Here is a 19,626-nt window from a genome sequence, read left to right as displayed (position 1 = left end):
CATCTCCTGCAATAAGCATAAATGTGCCCCAAAGTCCTCCCAATAGGAAAGAATAGTGCTCTTTTTCAGAGAGTGGTTGAGGTCTTTAACATTGAGGGTGACCTAATTGGCCAAACATAGGGCATCACAATGAAAGCAGCCATTGAAGCCCCCCCTTCCCCGGAAAGGGTAAACAGGCGATGAAGAGTAGGAGAGTCTTGAGCGAAGGCAACAGTGAAAAGGACTCACACAAACAGTTCCCCGGGTCAAACAAAAAGGAACAATAAGCTGCCCAACGGGTTGGCATAAAGAATAAAAGAAAAACATCAATACGTTCTTCAGGGTCCAAGGAGAGCAGTCACATGGTATGTAAAAAAAGATAGAGGTGTCAATAGCCACGGTCCCCTCCATCCCCACCCTGGCCCCCCATCCCAGAGCTGACAGGATACTGGAGGAAGATGGAGGTCAATAGAAAAAAAATGGGGGAAGGGGGAGCAGCAAATAAAGCGGCTAGATCATAAAGCTTCATGTTGCTGCTGATCCGGTTGGGTCTCCAGCCAGCGATTCTAGGATGGCCTGCCACTCCTTGGCCATGGTTTCCGGGTCTAGGTGAAGTTCAGTAGGAGATGATCTTCTCCCCATCTGGCAGCAGGTTCTCTGTCTGTCTTAATTAGGGTACCTGCCCTGCGTGGGCTCTGGTGAGCTGTCCTTGAGACCCAGTATGTGATGTGCCTCCTCCAGCGAGCAAAGCTGGTGTAGTTTCCCTTCAAGGTGAAAGACCAGACGGAAGGGGTGCCCCCACGAATACTGTACTCCTGCCGCTCAATGGTGGGTGGTTCTTGGGCAGAAGGCTTTACGCTTCTGAAAGGTTGTGGCTACAAGATCTTGGTAGAGGACCCGGCTGGATCCCTCAAATTGAAATGGGTGTTCATCTCTCGCCGGTTGGAGGATGCGCTCCTTCAGAGGAAAAGTCATGGGGAATGGTATATGGTCGCATGGGACCAACTCTGTGCGTGTGATTCACTTTGATGTCCAGGTCTGGTGGGCCTACAGTATCGATCGGAATAATTCTTTTACGAAGGAGGAGATGTCTGATCCCTCTGCCCTGGATAGAACACCCCTTATATGGATGTTATTGTTCAAGTAATCAACATGTGCCTGGAGGTCCAGATGTTGGTCTCTGCGGCAGAGGATTTTCTGTTAGAGTTATCTTCCCTCCTCTCTGACCGGTTTGTGATCCTCCAGAGTAGAGACCCTGTCCCCCAGACTGTCTATGTCTCTGCAGGCATTTTTGAGCTCGCTGACGAGCTCCTTCCTAAATGACTGGAGATCCTCATACAGAGAGGCAAATAGCCCCTCCAGGTAGGGGCCAGTGATCGATTCCTCCAAGGCTCTGTTGCCAGGAGTCCCATCTGTGGTCGTGGCCGGTCAATTGACTGAGTCGATCATAACTGCTAAGAATTCAGACCTGAAAACGATCCCCGTGACCAAAGTGTTTTAGGGTGACTGCGAGATATGGCCAGTGGACCCTATAAAATGAATTCTTGAGGTTTATGACAATTAGCATCAGCTCTTGGTCATATAGTTGGGCCTTGTCAATAGAGTTTAGGATCCTTCTTCTATTATCACTGCATTGTCATTGTGGAACAAATCCCACTTGATCCGGGTCCATAAGGCCTGGTGATAAAGGGTTTAGATGAGCCGGTAATGAGTTTGAGGTCGACATTCAGCAGGGAGATCAGCCTATACGAAGAGCAATGTGTTTTATCCTTCCCTGGCTTGGGAATCACCACTAGGGACGCCATGGACATAGATGGGGGAGAGATGAAGCGGTCCCTATTGCATTGACCAGTCTGGTGAGAGGAGGTGCCAGGATCTGGCAGAAAGTCTTGTACAAGATGGCAGGTAAGCCATAAGGGACCGGAGATTTGGATGGTTTCTGGCGGGCTATAGAGGAGAAGACCTCCTCAATGCAGATAGGGCAGTTTAAAGCAGCGGCTTGTTCTGGTGTAAGAGCAGAGGTGTGTGCCTCCTGTAGGAATGCTGTTGCAGCATCTGCTGGGAGATCCTGTACGGTGTAAAGATCCTGATAGGATCCACTGAACATCTCCACTGTATCCTGGTCGCCCCTCCATTACCGAATCTTAGAGTCAAGCACTGCCTGGATCCCGGATTCCTGTTGTAGGATACAAAGGCAGTTAGCCAGTTGGCACCCACACCAATCGCCACCGACATAGTATCGGTGAAGGAGGCGAAGAGCAGCATATTCCGCCTTGTCTACGTTAATACCTGCTAATTGGGTCCAGGGAGCTTCCAGCTGTCTACAGACCGTAGGGGCACCGTCCTCTTGTGAATACATTCAAGTTTCATTACTGTAAGACAGAGATGCTCCCTCTTTTCCTGGCAGAGCTAGTTTTTGGAGGCCGATATGGCAATGAATTCCTCTCTGACTACTGCCTTAAGGGCATCCCACAGGGTTGTGACTGCTATATCAGGGGTGTCATTGATGGCCAGATGGTCAGTAATTACCCTCGAGATTTGGTCAATGTTGTCTGGATGTTGTAGCAGACCCCCCGCATGTGCCAAGTCCTAGAGAATGGGCCAGCATGTGGGGCCATGAGGGCAATAACCACAGCTGAATGGTCCATCAGGGATCGTTGTTCGATACTGACTCTTAAATTAAAGAAGTGATTTTGGGTGAGCCTATGAAGTAGTCCAGCCTGTCATAGGTTTAGTGTGCCAAGGAATAATATGTGTGGTCTCGGAACTGAGGATTGAAAGTTCTCCAGATGTCAGCTAGGCCCCTGTCTTTTAACCACCCGCTCCCTCAGTAGAAATGGCTCCTGCTTGGCCATGGCTCTGTGACGATCTGTCTATCTTGTTATTGAATACTAGGTCAAGGTGCCCCTACCAAGACCAGGCTGTCTTGGGAGCACAATACCTCCGCCACTGCCCTTCAGAGAAAAGGCTCCTGCCCTTCAATGGGAGGGTAGAGAGTGCCTACAGTGATGGAGCTAGAGCCCACCGTCAGTGAATATGCTAGCAGCCTACCTGTTATTTCGGTCAGTTTGGGACCTACCTTTCCCCAGAAAGGGTGAGAGACCAGGATGGCCACCCCAGATGAATTATCAGGCAGGGATAAAAAGTACTGAGGAGGGAAGGCATTACAGCGGAGCCTGTGCTTTTTCTTTGGGGAAAATGTGCATCTCCTGCAATAAGCATAAATGTGCCCCAAAGTCCTCCCAATAGGAAAGAATAGTGCTCTTTTTCAGAGAGTGGTTGAGGTCTTTAACATTGAGGGTGACCTAATTGGCCAAACATAGGGCATCACAATGAAAGTAGCCATTGAAGCCCCCCCTTCCCTGGAAAGGGTAAACAGGCGATGAAGAGTAGGAGAGTCTTGAGCGAAGGCAACAGTGAAAAGGACTCACACAAACAGTTCCCCGGGTCAAACAAAAAGGAACAATAAGCTGCCCAACGGGTTGGCATAAAGAATAAAAGAAAAACATCATGACGTTCTTCAGGGTCCAAGGAGAGCAGCCACATGGTATGTAAAAAAAATAGAGGTGTCAATAGCCACGGTCCCCTCCCTCCCCACCCTGGCCCCCCATCCCAGAGCTGACAGGATAGTGGAGGAAGATGGAGGTCAAATGAAAAAAATGGGGGAAGGGGGAGCAGCAAATAAAGGGGCTAGATCATAAAGCTTCATGTTGCTGCTGATCCGGTTGGGTCTCCAGCCAGCGATTCTAGGATGGCCTGCCACTCCTTGGCCATGGTTTCTGGGTCTAGGTGAAGTTCAGTAGGAGAAGATCTTCTCCCCATTTGGCAGCAGGTTCTCTGTCTGTCTTAATTATGGTACCTGCCCTGCGTGGGCTCTGGTGAGCTGTCCTTGAGACCCAGTATGTGATGTGCCTCCTCCAGCGAGCAAAGCTGGTGTAGTTTCCCTTCAAGGTGAAAGACCAGACGGAAGGGGTGCCCCCACGAATACTGTACTCCTGCCGCTCAATGGTGGGTGGTTCTTGGGCAGAAGGCTTTACGCTTCTGAAAGGTTGTGGCTACAAGGTCTTGGTAGAGGACCCAGCTGGATCCCTCAAATTGAAATGGGTGTTCATCTCTCGCCAGTTGGAGGATGCGCTCCTTCAGAGGAAAAGTCATGGGGGATGGTATATGATCGCATGGGACCAACTCTGTGCGTGTGATTCACTTTGATGTCCAGGTCTGGTGGGCCTACAGTATCGATCGGAATAATTCTTTTACGAAGGAGGAGATGTCTGATCCCTCTGCCCTGGATAGAACACCCCTTATATGGATGTTATTGTTCAAGTAATCAACATGTGCCTGGAGGTCCAGATGTTGGTCTCTGCGGCAGAGGATTTTCTGTTAGAGTTATCTTCCCTCCTCTCTGCCCGGTTTGTGATCCTCCAGAGTTGAGACCCTGTCCCCCAGACTGTCTATGTCTCTGAAGGCATTTTTGAGCTCGCTGACGAGCTCCTTCCTAAATGACTGGAGATCCTCATACAGAGAGGCAAATAGCCCCTCTAGGTAGGGGCCAGTGATCGATTCCTCCAAGGCTCTGTTGCCAGGAGTCCCATCGTGGTCGTGGCCGGCACAGCATCCCCTGCCTGGCACCTGGGGGTCTTGAGCTGCATGTCCTTAAGGTGGCCGTCTTTCTTTACCTTCCTGGTGGCCATACCAGAAGGTAATCCAAGTATCTGAGGGTCAGTCAAGGCTGAGAGGCACCTGAGGGAGAAGCGGGCCTCACACTGAGTGTAGACAAGGCCTGCAGTTCTCTGGTAGGCCCCCCTGCTTATACGCAATGAGGTGGTATCTCTTGTCTGAGGAGCCACCATGCAGGTCCGATGGCTTGATGGAAGGCATCCAGGCCTTTCAGGAAGGTCAGGTGTGGCCGCTGCCACAGAGCGTCCTCATAGCTTGTGTGTGGTCACAGGCCCACCTGTCGAAGTAAGGGTCTGGGGCCTCCCTGTCACCAAGGTCCCCTGGCGGATGGAGGGATGGTCAGGGTGTCCAGCCATTGGCTTTGGGAAGCTCCTGGAAATCAGGACTCATCTGCCAGTGTTCTGTGGCCCCTATGAGCAGGGAGGAATGCCCAGGGTAGCGCTTGCTGATGGGTTTCAGAGGCCAGAAGGGGAGAGGGGGCTAGCGCCGCATTGCTCCCCAGAAGCCCTTTTTCTGCTACAGTGCCACGGTATAGCCTTTGTGGGGAAGGGTCATCTCACTCTAATATTGCGCAGGACCCCCTCCAGCCCTAGGAACAAGGCCTCCCTTTCTTAGATGCCAGCCAGGCAAAGAAGACCAGTCAGTGATAGTCAGGCTTATTCCAGGGTTGTGCCAACCACGTAGGTATCGCTCTGCCCCACCACCGGGTCTGTGGGCTGCTGCGTGAGGGGGAGGGCTTTCGGCTCCACGCCCACCGTGCGTAACTAACACTCAACTTTGGCCACACTCTGTAGAGGCCCAAGTCCCGCCCTCCCGCTTCACTCTGATCAGCTTCGTTGCTGTAGTACCGGCATCTGGCTGAGTTCGGGTCGGGCGTCGCTGGTGGTGGAGAATCAAGGGGAAATACTTCAACCGGAGCATCTGTGGCATCTGCCAGCCCATGCTAGGCAACATGATCCGGGGTCTGGCTCACTCGAGTCTGCTTCTTCATAGGTCCCGGTTCCTGTAGCTCCGCCCAGCTTCCTGTGCCAGTCAGGAACAGCACAACATGACTGCCACCTGCATCCGGACAGCTCCCTGGCAGTGCAGTGGGGTGGTGGCGTGCTCTGGAGGCTTGCCCCCTTTAATATATGGCTCTGGGTAGTTGGGTCCGGCACGGGGAGCAGAGAGACCTGAAGACGCGTTTCACCCGTCCACTATCTTGGCCACCCCCCCCCCGCCTCACTCCCCCAGAATGACCAAGATTTATAAAGCGCACAAAGGTCCAGAGGCATCTAGGTGCTGTAGTATTACAAAACCACACGGTGAACTGTTAGAATACAGATAATACTATGCCTAGCTATAAAGTGAACAGACACATTTCTAAGGCTTTTCTAAAAGGGTGATGCATTTTCAGGGATGAACAATAGTGAGGAAGAATGTTCCAGAGCATTCATGCTGCAACTTAAAACGTTCTGCCTACCCATTTCTTCCTCTGGAGTCTGAGAACTATCACCAAACGTTGGTGTGCTGAGTGGAGAAGTCTAGTGGGTACATACCATTTAAACATGTCTTAGATATCAGCTTGACTTGCCGGATAGAAAGCTTACGTACTGTGTATAAGGTCTTAAATCATACACGATTCTCTACAGGAAGCCAGTTCAGATCTTGGAGTCCTTTTGACACAGAATGCCACTTAAGAATTCCAATGTAAGGCATGCCAGTGCATATAGCCAAATTGCAACTTTGCTAGGGTAGACTTGTTGGTATCAAGGTAGATCACATTACAATAATCTATCCCTGAGGAGATCAGAACAAGAGCTACGTGCTAACAAGCTAGAAGTGCCAGAAACTGAAATACCTTCCACAGCATTCTAATCGTCCAGAAGCAAGTTGATACTGTACCTGATAGTTCAGAAACAACTCACTGTCCATAAACATACCAAGATTTTTATAGTGTCTACTGGAATAGGCAGTGTGCCGAACATGTCTAGCCACCTGTTGCCTTTCCAAATCGAAGTAAGACCACCAAAAAGCAGTACTTCTGTGTACTCTACATTAAGCTTACAGTAGTTCTTGGTCATACATGATGCTACAGAACTTTATGTAGAGATTGAAGTTATCCGTGGTGCCTTGAGTGCCTTTAGAATACGATAATTTTTTTTTATTTTATTTATTTTATTGAACTTATATTGCGCGCAGCTACCCGCAGTGGGTTTCCCGGCGCCAGGGATAGACTGGAGGAGAAATCAGAAAACAAGTAATTGCAAGAGGGAGACACTAGACCGGAGGAATCTGGAACTAGAACAGGAGGGTCTTCAGTTTTTTGCGGAAAGCCAGAAGACTGGTTTCTGTTTTAAGCGCCAATGGGAGAGCATTCCACATCTTGGGGCCCAGATATGCGAATGAACGGCCTCCCATTTTTGCCAGTCGGATTCTGGGAATCACAAGATTGCCACTGTTGGATGACCTCAAAAGGCGGCCAGGCTGATATGGCTGCGCAAGATTGTGCAGGTAGGCCGGAGCGGAGCCTTGGCGAATTTTGAAGAGGATGCACAAAGTTTTGAAGGCCACTCGATCCGAGATTTTTAACCAATGGAGGTCACGTAGAGCCTGCATTGCGGACATTCTCCTTGGGACATTACGCAGCAGGCGGGCGGCTGAGTTCTGTACAACCTGGAGTTTATTGATTGTAGCTTTATCTGCTCCTAGATAAAGCACATTGCCATAGTCGATATGGGACATCACAAGGGCCTGTACGACAGTTCTACGAGTGGACTCAGGCAGCATCCATATGATCTTTTGCAACCAGCGAAGGGTGTTAAAGCAGATCGCAGCGACCTTAGTTGCCTGCTGCCTCATCGAGAGTTTGTCGTCGATTAGGACACCGAGGTTGCGAGCAACAGGCACGGGGGTAGGCAGAGGACCCATGTCACTGGGCCAATGTCGTGGACCCCAGAGATCTTTTTGTTTGCCTAGTATGATCACCTCGGTCTTGTCTCCGTTGAGCTTTAACAGATGCATTTGCATCCAAGCTGCAACGCGAGAGAGGCCGATTTTGAGGGCAGAGGTGTCCTGAGCCCTGCTGCTAGACAAAGAGAACACAATCTGCGTGTCGTCTGCGTATGAGTATATAGACAGACCGGCGTCCTCTACGATGGAAGCAAGTGGTCTGATGTAAATATTGAACAACAGAGGGCTCAATATAGACCCTTGGGGGACGCCGTAGGCAGAGGAATGAATCGCAGATTCAGCTTTGTTTGAGAAAACCTGAAAGGTGCGCTCATTAAGAAATGAGGACACCCAGGCGAGCGCAGATCCAGCAACACCGAGGGAACCGAGAGACTCCAATAGGATGGAGTGGGACACGGTATCGAAAGCAGCGCTTAAGTCAAGAAGAATCAGCGCAAAGGTCTCACCGCCATCGATACCGTGTCGGAGTCGCTCAGTTACCCCTAGGAGTGCGGATTCGGTGGAGTAATTAGCGCGAAAGCCTGATTGGGACGGATGGAGATATCCCATGTTTTCAACAAACTCATTAAGCTGGGTGTTAACATGGCGTTCTAGGATTTTAGAACAGGCTGGCAGCAGGGATATAGGCCTGAAGTTGGCAAGATTTGTGATGTCAGCACCAGATTTTTTAAGCAGGGGGACGACCATGGCATGTTTCCAGTCCTGTTCCACTCGAGATTCGGTGAGCGAGACGTTTAATAGCCTCATTAGGAATCTTCGTGGTTCAAGGTCAAGTTGTTTGAGTATCTTCATGGGGACTGGGTCCCGCGGAGATCCAGACCTGATGCTTTTTAAGCAGGATAGGAAAGAAGAGTCGTCAAATGGTGTCCAGTTGTAAATAAACTCAGTGGGGGAGGTGGAGGTATTACAATACGGACCGTGTAGAGAGGAATCAGTTGGAGAGGGAAGGGAAGCAAGAGATTGATGGATGCCCTCAACCTTAGATACAAAAAAGTCTGCAATGGCATTACATTGTGTGGCATCTAAAGCCGGCAGTGCGGGGACAGTATCAGCTCCTGTGAGTTTTTTAACTGTGGCAAAAAGAGTTCGGGGACAGTTTTGCACTGAAGTGATTGTGGAAACAGTGTAGGAGGCCTTAGCACGTTTGCAGTTTGCATGATAAAGTTTTAATTCTTCTTTGTAGATCACTTTAGAGGAAGCTGAATAGGACACCCTCCATTTCCTCTCCAGGGCTTTGCATTTGGAGCGTTGGATTTTCAGCTCCTCTGAATACCAGGGTGCTGGTGGGCGCAAGGATCTATGTTTGCTCCTGGATTGAGGGACAAGAGTCGATACTGCATCTGTCAGCCAATCAGAGATGGAAACATTCAGATTCTGGTCAGTATTGATGGAGGATGGAATAGACTCAGTTAGACGCAGGTTAAAATCGGCTATATTGAGCTTGTCCCAGCGATACGATGATTTAATTTCATCCGCATGGACCCTGGCAGAGTATAAAGCAGGTGGTAGTACAAAGTGAACCGCATAGTGATCAGACCAGACAAGCGGGCGGGCATGGTGGGTACAGTCAAATGAGAGAGTAGAGATGATTGGATCCAAAAGATGGCCAGCATTATGAGTGGCTCCAGAGTTACAGAGTTTGAGGTTAAAAACCTCAAGGTCAGAAAGAAGGACTTTATTGAGGGGGTTGTTGACATCATCGAAGTGAATGTTTAAATCACCAAGAATGGTGAAATTATTAGATTTTAGTAGTGTTGCTGATAAGCAATCAATAAGTGAGGGAATCCAAGGTGCGGCATTTCCGGGCGGCCGATAAATTAGCAGACCGGAGAGCGTCATTCGAGGATTAATCGTCAATTTGAACAGTGCAGCCTCACTACCTGGGAGATGTAGAGGTTCCAGTTTACATTGATAGATAGATTTATAAATGATTGCAATTCCACCACCTTTACCTAAGGGTCTGTCCTGATGCAGCACAACATAGTTAGGAGGGACGGCTGCGGCAATGTCCGGACCCGAGCTGGCCTGAATCCAAGTCTCGGTCAGGAACAGAGCGTCAGGTGATTCCTCAGTGATAAAATCGAAGATGTTTAGTTTGTTCCTAGGGAGCGATCTACAATTTAGGCTCCAGAAATGGAGAGGGGACGGGGAGGTGATAGGGCCCTTGGTGGGCTTTCTTTTTCCCCTATAGTGCTTAACGCTCTGCTGTGTCTTGGAGAGCTGCATTTTACCAGTAGTGAAGCCACAACCAGCACAAGTGAAATAATGGCAAGGCAGAATGCACAAGGAACAAGATATGGGGGTACAAGGTCACAAGGTCGAAAAGACAGTAATGTCGTGGAAGAGTAGATGTACTTACGACCACCCTGAGTCTGATTGTCGAAGGGCATAATAATGAGGGACAGCCCGTCCTGCAGCCCGTCCTCAGCGCGGACGGGCGCAGACGGGCTGACTCAGGCGTGACTCCGCGCTGAACGAGGCGCTTCCGCAAAGCGCGTCCGCTAGCGCGGAGAGCGACCGTATTCTTAAGTAGTGGAGAGCTAGAGCGCTCTCACTGCTGTCGCCTCCCACCTAAGATGGCCGCCGTAGGGGATGTTATCCCTATAGATCGAGTTTCAGCCCTAAGGTCAGCTGAGACCTTCTACAAGCGGTGTAAAATAAATGCAAGGAGCTGGGGAGGTATGCTGAGTGCTAACAGTGTGGAAATAACAATTTAGACAAGTTTTAAAAGTTTTAAAAATCGGCGATTAAAATGCTATATTAAACGATGGTAATTCCTAGTATCAGCTAAAGTAAGCAGCGCTTCTAAGGGAGCGAGTAGAATACTGTGCAATGCTGGCAAAACGCTTTCTAAATCACAAGCCTGCTTCCTTGGGGCTCCTTAAGTAGTGGAGAGCTAGAGCGCTCTCACTGCTGTCGCCTCCCACCTAAGATGGCCGCCGTAGGGGATGTTATCCCTATAGATCGAGTTTCAGCCCTAAGGTCAGCTGAGACCTTCTACAAGCGGTGTAAAATAAATGCAAGGAGCTGGGGAGGTATGCTGAGTGCTAACAGTGTGGAAATAACAATTTAGACAAGTTTTAAAAGTTTTAAAAATCGGCGATTAAAATGCTATATTAAACGATGGTAATTCCTAGTATCAGCTAAAGTAAGCAGCGCTTCTAAGGGAGCGAGTAGAATACTGTGCAATGCTGGCAAAACGCTTTCTAAATCACAAGCCTGCTTCCTTGGGGCTCCTTAAGTAGTGGAGAGCTAGAGCGCTCTCACTGCTGTCGCCTCCCACCTAAGATGGCCGCCGTAGGGGATGTTATCCCTATAGATCGAGTTTCAGCCCTAAGGTCAGCTGAGACCTTCTACAAGCGGTGTAAAATAAATGCAAGGAGCTGGGGAGGTATGCTGAGTGCTAACAGTGTGGAAATAACAATTTAGACAAGTTTTAAAAGTTTTAAAAATCGGCGATTAAAATGCTATATTAAACGATGGTAATTCCTAGTATCAGCTAAAGTAAGCAGCGCTTCTAAGGGAGCGAGTAGAATACTGTGCAATGCTGGCAAAACGCTTTCTAAATCACAAGCCTGCTTCCTTGGGGCTCCTTAAGTAGTGGAGAGCTAGAGCGCTCTCACTGCTGTCGCCTCCCACCTAAGATGGCCGCCGTAGGGGATGTTATCCCTATAGATCGAGTTTCAGCCCTAAGGTCAGCTGAGACCTTCTACAAGCGGTGTAAAATAAATGCAAGGAGCTGGGGAGGTATGCTGAGTGCTAACAGTGTGGAAATAACAATTTAGACAAGTTTTAAAAGTTTTAAAAATCGGCGATTAAAATGCTATATTAAACGATGGTAATTCCTAGTATCAGCTAAAGTAAGCAGCGCTTCTAAGGGAGCGAGTAGAATACTGTGCAATGCTGGCAAAACGCTTTCTAAATCACAAGCCTGCTTCCTTGGGGCTCCTTAAGTAGTGGAGAGCTAGAGCGCTCTCACTGCTGTCGCCTCCCACCTAAGATGGCCGCCGTAGGGGATGTTATCCCTATAGATCGAGTTTCAGCCCTAAGGTCAGCTGAGACCTTCTACAAGCGGTGTAAAATAAATGCAAGGAGCTGGGGAGGTATGCTGAGTGCTAACAGTGTGGAAATAACAATTTAGACAAGTTTTAAAAGTTTTAAAAATCGGCGATTAAAATGCTATATTAAACGATGGTAATTCCTAGTATCAGCTAAAGTAAGCAGCGCTTCTAAGGGAGCGAGTAGAATACTGTGCAATGCTGGCAAAACGCTTTTCTAATCTGAGCATCATCTGCATATCACACTGCCTTTAGATTAAAGGATTCAACAAGCTCAGCTACTGAGGACAAGTAGAGGTTAAATAACATTTGGGCTCAGAGAAGAGTCTGAGGAACCCTACGTGGCAATGAAAAAAGGTTCAGGGTGGAACTGGTTCGTTGTCACCCCTTGAGATCTCTCAGTAAGAATTGGGGACAGCAGATTCAGAGCTATGTTGTTAATATCCAAGTCCTGCAGGCGTCTTATCAGCAGGGTAGGAGAGATGGTATCAAAGGCCACGCGAAGATACAAAAGGATCAGTGCCAAGGTCTGCCCTGCATCAACACGTGTTCTGATGCTATCCATGACAACTATCAGAGCAGTTTCCATTCCATGGTCCTCCTGGAAGTCATGTTGTGATGCATCCAATGGACCCGTATCCTCTGCATATTCCATTTGGGTTTGTGGTGTCTCTCCAGAATCTTCGCTGGTAACCAGAAGCAGGGAGCTAGGCTGATAAATATTAAGATCACAAGGATCCAAATTCAGCTTCTTAAGTAAAGACCATAAAACAGCCTGTTTCTATATAGGCGGATAGTGCAGTGTCAAAATGAACATGTTCAGAATTGCTGTCATAGGCCGGACACCCTACTGGCCACCAGGTGTAAAGTTTTTCCGGGAAGGGCTCCTGGGGGGAATCCAAACTTAATGTTAAAGAGGAGTGATTCAGTATTATTCTGTGTCAGAGATGGCAAGACCTCTAGCGTCTGTACATGCTACTCCTTATCCTCTTTAAAAGCTACTGAGCTCTACGGCAGTTCCCTACTAAGAATGGGAACACCACCATCTATTGTATTTTGGGCATCAAGCTCCACATAAATATTTGCAATTTTATGCAGAAAGAAATCAGCAAGATTTTTACATAGCGATTGTGATCCCTCTCTTCCTTAATGTTAGAGCTGGTATCTTTTGGGGTCTTTTTGCCTCTGACTTCCTGTTTTTGACTGTGTGCTGCATTTTGTTTTTGCTGGTATTAGGACTCTAGGCACTCTACCACAGCTGATTAATGCTAAAGTGCAAGTGCTCTAGGTCTAAAAGGTAATGGTAATAGTTTTTTCCATGATTTGCATATTTGATTTACTAGTAAATCCCTACTACAAAGTGTGCCACTCATGTGAGTAGCCCTGCAAACATGTCTCAGGCCGCTTACTGCAGTGTCTGTGTGTACAGTTGTAAACTGTTATTTGGACCGGCCAAGTGCACCCACTTGCCCGGCCAAAACCTTCCCTTTTTTTAATTTAATTTGCGTGTTTTTATATAGCGCTAGAATCACTCCCGGGGGAGTATCTCCGCGCTTCGACCGCTGCGAAACCCTTCCTGGCTTCCCTGAGAGATGGTCCCTTAATGGGTATCTCCAGGGTGAGACCAGGCATCCCCGGCGGTCTGGTGGGGCCGTTAGTGAAGATGAGGCAAGCTAATGCCCAGAGTTGCCGAGTGTGATCGCTGATCAGAGTGGGCACCGAGGCGAGAGAATTATCGAGTCCGCTGACCCTGGTCCAGAAACCTGCTGCGCCGGGAATCGAACCCGGTCCCGGGCCGTCCTCTGCTCTATAAGGCATCCCTTAGGTAGGCCCAATGTACCCCCATGTGCAGGGTGCACTGTGTTTAAAAGGTAGCAGATATATTGTTGGGTTTTACATGTCCTGATAGTGGAAAAAATGCTAAATTTATTTTTCACTACAGCAAGACCTATCTCTCCCACAGGTTAGCATTGGAGCTGCCTCAAAACATTTTACAAGTGTATCTTCCAATTGGGAGCTGACAGAAAATCGGAGTTTGGTGTGTCTGGGGTCACGATGTAAAATAACATATTCTAGTGAAGTTGGTTTTTAAATTGCAGGTCTGAAAATGACATTTTTAGAAAGTTAGCATTTTCTTACTTTAACCATTCTGTGCCTCTGCCGGTCTGGGTCTGTCAGGATGACGGTTGAGCTCTTTGTGCATTCATTACAGACAGTCACACAAAGGGAGCTGAGATGTACCCTACATATCCTGATGGCCAATCATCAGGCTGATGTGCCTTTCTGAGCTAGAATGGTGGGAGGAGTTGACGTTGACACCTGAATAGGGCTGTGTCTGTTCTCACACAAAGAAGCCTCCATCCCCTGTAGTGTGTCTGGAGCCAGGGCAGGGAAAGGTAGGGTCTTGTGCACTACAAAGACTTTTCTTTGAAGTTTGCCTAATTCAAAGGCTGAAATGGGTATAAGTACTAGACCTGTGACACCATATACTTAGAACACTTCTGGACTGAGGAAATTCTGCCAGGAAGAACAGCTGGATTGCTGTCAGGAGGGACAGCCACTTTGCTGTTTGCTTTGCTGTGTTGGCCTGTTGACTGGACTTTGCTTTCTATATCCAGCTTTCAATGTTCTCGCAGGGCTTGATTTGAGCTTGCCTCCTGTTAAGAAGTCTCATTTCCATCAAAGACATTACTTGCAATCTCTTGGATTCTGCTGCCATGAGTCCTACTCTGCCAAGTGGTGCCAAATCCAGTTCTGGTGATACAAAGAAGAAAATCCATGCACGACTCCAAGTGTCATTTGGAATTGCAGCAGCACCACAAAACTCAACACATCACCACTGCCTGCACCAAAGCATGGGCCCTACTTAATGGAACCGCCACAGCTCACAGTGCACAAGCTTTATGTCGTTGCACCTCTGAAGAACTGACAATGTTGTCTTGAGCACCTCATGACATATCGATCGACTCCAATGCATTGCCTGCTTCAATGCTGTGGAATCGACGCAGTGTGACTTGACTTTCAATGCAATTCTGAATTGACACCACACCGTAGTAAGGAATCGAGGTATGGTGCTCGTAAATGACACATCACCTCCACAGCCTAGCAGTAAGGAACTGATGCATCACCTGCTTTTTCAATGCTTCACCTCTCTAAGCCTTGCATCAGCTTTGATTTTTGACACATCCAAGGTAATTTGTCCTAATCAAGCACATCCATTGATTTTTAAGAACTACAACATTATTTAACCTTTGAAAATTCATATTCTGACTTATTTTGGTCTCGTTTAATTCAGATAAATATTGGCTATTTTTCTAAACTGGTGTGGAGTGCTTTTGTAGTGTTTCCACTGTGTTACTGTGTGTTTATACAAATACTTCAACCATTGCCTCTGGGATAAGACTGACTGCTCCGTACCAAGCAGCCAAAGGGGTGAACAGGGGTTATCTTAAGTGTGTAACTTACCCTGACTAGAGTGATGGCCCCTACTTGGATATGGTGCAAACCACTGCCAAGTAGTGACCCCATTTCTGGCACTGGACATGTCAGGAGTGTGGATAACTGCTGGAGAAGTACCAAGAGCATGTTAGGGGAGTTGATTGTTTAAAATGTGTTGGTCAAATAAAGTGATTCTTTTCATTAATGGCCAATGTGTAGTCCCTGACATCAACCTTATATGCAGTTCTCAATTGATCCCCATGGAGTTTCCTCCAGGTGCGCTCCTGATGGTGACAAGCCTACCTGAGGGCCTACCTAAGGTGCACTGTAAACCAGGGGGCAGTTGTTGCTTTGAGAAATTTACCATAGGGGTGCTACCACGTCAGCCGCTGAACAGAGCCATGCAGAAAAACTTTCCACTCCATTGTTACATCCTCTTGAAAGATACAAGGGATGCTTTTTAGGGTATTTACGAAAGAGTCAGCTGAAACCCCCATCAGGTACTGGAGTAGATTTTTTTTACTGGTGCATTATCCCTCTAATGAGAAGAAACAAGATTAAAAGAGAAGGACACAGGACTATGACCCTACAAGGTAGGAGGCAAAACTACCTGTACTGATAGACGGGCTCTTTAGTAAAGATTCCATCAAGGTTATGACCCGCCCCATGGGTTGGATCCATAACCTTCTGGTGCAAATCCAAACAGCAAGTGTTTATTTAAGTACACCTGAATATTTATTGTTGTGGTCCTCCAGGTAGAGAAGTCTCTCATAACTGTAAATGCATTTTCTGTCAAGCAAGGCTCAATATAGTTTGCCATCTGTGTGGCAGACATCATCCTAGGTCCAGGGGGCTTATAGATAATAGTTCCTGCAAAGGAATTAGAGGCAGTGATTTTTATAGTGAAGCCCAGTGCCTCACAGGGACTCCCACATTGTATCCTTTCTATATGGCATTGGTATCTTATCTTGTAAATAATGTCCAGACCTCCTCTGGGTCGGCCTGTTCTATCCAGTCTTAGGATTGTAAATCCTTAGGGGACCGCATCAGCAAGATCCAGGCCAGAGGTTTAATTGGCCCACGATTCTGTAATAAACACCCAGTCCGGGCGGTGGGTCATTGTAAATTGAGCGAATTTAATGTTATGTTTTACAAGTGATCTGGCCTACATGAGGAATCTCCTAAGATTTAATTCCCTCCTAATTGGCTGCCTATTAGATGTATACCCTTGGAAAGGGCTACAGCAGTAAGATAGTGGTGGAGAGGAGCAGAGGGAGCTGTTGTTCTCAAACCAATTTTACGATAATAGAGTTCATCAAATACTGTGGCCTTGCTCTGGGATGACTTACTCAGTTGGTATATTCTCATTAATTGCTCTCTGGAGCCCTCAAAGAGTGAAGCAGGAGCTAGTTTACCACATCTAGGGATCGGGGTGCCGGGAAAAGTCTGGACACGGATGGGTGCAGACAGCTTGCCTTAGGTGCGCCAGCAGCGTGACAGCACACTTCCGTGCATCATAAAGTCATGTCTGAATAGAGAACGACTAGAGTGCTGACCCCCAACCTTCAATCAGGAAGGGGGCACTGGTATACTCCTTCCAAATCAAACAGCCTCTGACGAGCTGCGGCGGACCAAGGAGTGCAAGGAAAATCCCTGTTATTGCAGTCTGCTTAAGTAAGGCATGAACCAAAAGAATTGAAGCACAGTTTTAAAATCACGGTTTAAAGTGTTGCATATATAAAAAGGCAACAGAAATGTGTCTATGTAGTTCAGCTACCTGTAAGTGAGCTCAACTAAAAGCGCATCTGCGCACTTCCAAGCATTATACAGTCGTCTCTGAAAAGAGAATCACTAGAGCGCTGACCTCCAACATTGAACCAGTAAGTGGGCAGTAGCGCACTCCTTCTGCATCAATCAGCCTCCAACGAGCTGCGACGGACCGAGCAACCCGAGGATAACTTTATTTACTGCAGTCTGCTTAACTAAGGTGTGAACCAAAAGAATGAAAGCACAGTTTTAAAATCAGAATTTAAAATAAGGTGTAAATAAAAAGGCAAAAGCAACTGGTCTAAGTAGTTCAACTACCTGCAACTGTGCGCAACTAGGTAGACTGTTTCTTCAAACTAAGGGTCATATTTATGGGAGATGTGGAGCAGGGCAGCGCAGCAAGTTACCATGCTGTGCTGCTCTCCATCACAGAGAAAGGGCAGGAATGCATCGTATTTATCCAATATGATGCATTCCTGTCCTTTCCCCCTGATCTGTCACTGTTTCAGCATCCTAGTGTCAACACAGGAATCCTTCAACCATGGTGCAAGGGTGCTTCTCTTGCATGTAGGCTTGTTTTTTTGTGCAGGCAGGGGCACCTTTCTGCACAACAACAATCAAGAGAGGCGTTTTCCCCTTTCTATGTGTGCTGCAGCATGCAGCACACATAAATAGAGGAAAAAACTAGAAGAAATAAAGATATTTCTCTTTACTACGCCTCCTCTGGGGAGGCGTAAGATTTTGATGCATTCCCAGGTATGCAAGTCCTTGTAAATCTAGGAATGCATCACAAACCATAGGAGTTGCTTGGGAACACCAACGCAACACAGCGAGTTGCCCTGCGATTCTTTACTCCACATTTGTGAAGCCATTCAAAGCCACGCAAAGTGGCTTTGTGTTGCTTGACAAATATGACTGAGAGACATCTGCTTTTTTGTTGCGACATATATATTGAAATGTACAGCTGCCAGGAAATCCATAGCCATCTGACATCATTTGACTGTGTTTTAATAAATTTGACCTGTCTGTACATTCAAATTGTACGTCTACTTTGATCTAGGTGTATAGGTCCTGGTAACATCCCGGCCTTATTATGAGAAGAAGCATTACATTTGTAGGACACATTTTTTATGTATTCCAGGGTTTTAACGTGATATAAATGTTTTCCATGTATATGTTATTTGAAGGGAAACTTTGCCCATGAATTGTAGTATCAAAAGGATACATAAATGAAATATCAATTTTAGGCTAATTGATGATTTTTTATATTTTTTATTGATTGAAAAAGTTTATGTATTTGTTTTGATTATATGGTTATGTTTTATAAACCGAATAAAGCATTTTAAACTGAAAAAACTGAAACTGACTGAGAGGTTTACATCATGCATGTACCACGTTGCATGATGTAAGCATGATGCAAACCCTAATAAATATATCCCTAACTTTAGAATCCTTTAATTCTCAAAGTTTGTCAATCAGAAGCTAACCCCACAATACCACCAATCTTAAAGTAGTAATCAAATATAGACATAGTTCTAGAATTAAATTAAAAGCTACTAAATTAACCTGTGCTTCATCCTCCAGTAGTTTAGCACAAAATCAGTCACCCTTAACTTAGAGCTAAGTATTTATGCAGTACACAAGCAGCAATAAAGTTCAAACACAACACAAGGACAATCCTAAACCTATATAAAAAAATTCAATGTATTTTAATAAATGAAATGATACCATAATGACAAAAATCCAATCAGTAGAACCACAGCTGTACATTTTGAAAGTTTTAAATAAATATAGTGCCTTAAAGCACAAATTACCTTTTGCGGTCTTCTGGTTGTTCTAGACCAGGGGAAAATCACAAGCTCAGGCCAGCCATGATGGAGCACAGGTCGGATACAGGGACCAGGTTAGTCCACCTGAAAAAGTTTCCTTCTAAAAGTCGGACTCAAAGAGCTCCATTTGAAGTGGAGGAGGCAGCGAGGAGCAGGGACAGTGTTGTGGGCAGTCTTCAAGCAGCTGGTTAGTCCTTTTACAACCTTCTTCGGTAATGCACGCATGTCCAGGAGTGTCTCTGGAGGTCCAAATCTATACCTGATGTCAGCCTTTGTGTGTGGGGTACACCCTGTCCTATCCCCACTTCTGTTTCTGAAATGTTCTTTCTTTCCCCGTCAAGACTCCAAGAAGTCTGGGGTGACAAAAGTCTAGTGTCCGGTTCCTTGGTGAATGCAGGAGGCAAGCCCTTTGAAGTGCAAGTGAGGCAGGGCCCAGGTCCTCCCCAGCCATCCTGACAAGATGGCCAATCCTCCCCACATCTAGTCCTCTATATGTCACTGACTGGGAGAATACACACATGCCAAAGGCAGAATTATTCAAAGTCATGTGACCAAGAAAACTGGCAGAAGTGTGACTTAAAATCCAAATTTACTATTAAAGAGGATTTTATCTTACAATCCATTTTAGATGACAACAGTATATTTCTATCTGCTCCAATTACAAAGTTATCAATTGATTAAGAGACATGCCTTACAACTGTAAAAAACGTCTTTAGTAGTTTTTTACTGCCAGGGCATGTAAAACATGAGTACACAAGTCCTGCTTTCTAAATACCAATGCCCCATGCCCTATGGGCCTTTAGGGTCTTTTTTTAGGGTTGACCTATATGTTTTAAAAATGTAGATTTAGTCCTGACAAAAGGTATGTTTGCCAGGTTGAAGCGGCAGTTTTAAAATGTGCAATAGGCTGCAGTGGTAGGCTAGAG

Source organism: Lissotriton vulgaris, chromosome 8 (genome assembly GCF_964263255.1).
Source record: "Lissotriton vulgaris chromosome 8, aLisVul1.2, whole genome shotgun sequence".
Classification (NCBI taxonomy): Eukaryota; Metazoa; Chordata; class Amphibia; order Caudata; family Salamandridae; genus Lissotriton; species Lissotriton vulgaris.
The sequence above is the reverse complement of the archived record's forward strand: the minus strand, read 5'-3'. Positions refer to the sequence as shown.